This window comes from Chlorella variabilis (genome assembly GCF_000147415.1).
Source record: "Chlorella variabilis unplaced genomic scaffold CHLNCscaffold_29, whole genome shotgun sequence".
Lineage (NCBI taxonomy): Eukaryota > Viridiplantae > Chlorophyta > Trebouxiophyceae > Chlorellales > Chlorellaceae > Chlorella > Chlorella variabilis.
The window spans coordinates 119,154-122,106 of NW_005435059.1; positions in this window are offsets into that span (position 1 = coordinate 119,154).

Here is a 2,953-nt window from a genome sequence, read left to right on the forward strand (position 1 = left end):
GGCGGCACGGCGTTTCGGTCCACGGCTTGCTGCCGCCGCCGTCGCAGGGGTGCTGCCTGCGGCGGCGGCGGCACGGCGTTTGGGTCCACGGCTTGCTGCCGCTGCCGCCGCCGCAGGGGTGCTGCCTGCGGCGGCGGCGGTAGCGCACGTGGCGACCCCCCGCGCTTCCTTGCCTCCCATCCACCGGACCCCGTCCTGCTCATTGCTCATCGCACACTGCTCAACGCTCATTGCCCTATATCCCACCCAGCCGCAGGACTCCACTGCCGCCCGCGCCCCGCCCCATCTGGCCGCTTGCGCGCCCCATCCCCCCTCGATGGGGCCCGCCCACACCGGGGCCTCCCCCCTCCCGCCCACTGCTTTCTCAACGGCCCCGAGCCGGGGCTGCCCTCATTGCATACATAGTGCGCCTTTCCCTGCTTTTCTAGTGACCTAGCGTTCCGCACTGCCGTTTGGCCAGCCCATGCTCCCGTACTGTTGCGTTTCTCCCCAATGCGCCATGCCACTTTGCCAGTCATACACACGTTTCGATGCGTGCCCTGTCAGCTGCTTGCGTTGCATGTCGCCTTGCTCCACCCCTGTTTTATTGCTTTCTCTGCTTTCGCCCGGTTCCCGTCCCGTTTCGGCGGGGAGTCTATGTTGCAAGCTAGTTCTTGCTTTACCAGACTTTAAACCTACACAAGCAAGCAAGCAAGCGCTCGGCCACGGCGGCGACAGTCCAGGCAGCCGGGCCCCTCGGGGCGGCGTTGTGGATGTAGGAGGCGCCGCCTGCGCGGCAGAAGGCACCGGCAGGCAGGTAGGCTTGCAGTGCAGAAATGCAACAATGTTGCCAGCATGTTATACTGCGAAGCATAGCGTGCGCTGGCACAGGCCAGCATGGCAAGCAGTGTCCCCACCGTTGACGCCACCGCTCAAGTCTTGCAGCGACATCCAGGTGATGTTGCTGAAGGGCGGTACCGTCAGATACTTGTACGGATCCTGGTACAGGTAGCTGTCGCTGTCCAGCAGCCTGCAACGGCACGAGGGCGGCAGCAGATAGGTAAAGGTAAAGGTAAAGGTGGGGAAGAGCCTCCACAAGTTTAACTTCCCGGTTTTAACGTCTAGCTTTAGACCATTATTTGATCTGCCCGACGCGCCAAGTGCAGTACCCCCCACTAGTATGGGTCCCGGGGAGGCCTGTGCCGAAGCCTTGGCTGGGCTGAGGGAGGAGTATGCTGAGCTCTTCCACAGTCCCGGCCACTCCTTGCCCTCCCTGGCCGCCTTCCTCGGCCAGGCCAGGCAGGGCCGGCTGGCCCGGTTTGCCGACCGGTGCCATGAGGAGCATGCTGCTGCCCTGGCACAGTGACTCCCCCGGTTCCCTTGAGTAGGGCCCAGGCATCTTTTGCCCGGCCTTGGCTCCCGACCCACCCCCTCCCCCCGCAGGTAAGAGCAGCGTCAGCGTCAGCAAGCAGCGGTCAGCGGCACCCCCACCACCCCCCACCACCACCTCACACACTCACTGGCCCTTGCGCGATGGTACGCCGGCATGTTGGCATGGGAACGCCAAGCCCGGCACAGTAGCGGCGGCTGATTGAGTAATGGCACAGCCGACCGCCGCGGCAGGCCACTTTGCACTCCTGCCTGCAATGCATGCACCCTTACATGTGCAGCCTTCTGGTATTTTCATGTGCCTGGGAGATGTGCGGGCATGGGGGCCCATGTGCCCCATGCCATTTGAGTGCCCGGCGGCGGCGCTGCCTGCCGCCGGGAGCCCGCACCAGCATCGGCACCCGTCGGCCTGGCAGGCCTAAGGTGCTAAGGATCCCCACGTCCCCCACCACGTTGTGGGGGTTGCGTGTCCGGCAGGACGGGGAGCGGGGCCAGGGTTGGGTGACCCTGGGACGCTCAGCTGGGGGGAGGGTGGTCGGAGCCATGGAGAGGGTGCTCCATGGTCCACCCCCTCTCTTGATGCCCCTTGATCACGTGTGCCCCCTGCCCAAGGTCTGCTCACGCGGCCTATCATAGCGGGGTGACTGTAACACCTGGTTGGCGATTCTACTAGGCGTTCCCGAAGGAATTGGCTTGGATTGGCGCTGAGCCGGTCAGCTATGCCGCGTTTGTCCTCACAAAGTTTCGACATGGGAGGAATCGAACCTGTGCCCTCTCGGAGGGTTTAGACACTAGCTCCAGCGCCTTCAAAGAAGGCCTTTCTTAGCCGCAGCAGAAGCGGATGCGAATGCCAACACCTCAATCAAGAGCAGGGATGCTCCGGGATGCAAATGCAGCAGCACGGGAGCAAGCTGTGAACTGAGGGCGAGCACCAGGGCGAGCACCGCCAAATCACCACATGTTGTGCCCATTCCAGACCGCTCGGGCCAAGAGGATGTAGCGCACTGCCCACAGTTTGACTGCATGGCACAGGGGCAGCGAGGTGTGTTGCAGAGGGAATGGGGCCCCGCAGTGGCTCAGCCACCTTGTGGGAGAGTGATGCAATGGCGAGGTTGGGTGGGAGGCGAGCCGAAGGACAGCAACACAGATCAGGTGTTACAGTCACCCCGCTATGATAGGCCGCGTGAGCAGACCTTGGGCAGGGGGCACACGTGATCAAGGGGCATCAAGAGAGGGGGTGGACCATGGAGCACCCTCTCCATGGCTCCGACCACCCTCCCCCCAGCTGAGCGTCCCAGGGTCACCCAACCCTGGCCCCGCTCCCCGTCCTGCCGGACACGCAACCCCCACAACGTGGTGGGGGGCGTGGGGATCCTTAGCACCTTAGGCCTGCCAGGCCGACGGGTGCCGATGCTGGTGCGGGCTCCCGGCGGCAGGCAGCGCCGCCGCCGGGCACTCAAATGGCATGGGGCACATGGGCCCCCATGCCCGCACATCTCCCAGGCACATGAAAATACCAGAAGGCTGCACATGTAAGGGTGCATGCATTGCAGGCAGGAGTGCAAAGTGGCCTGCCGCGGCGGTC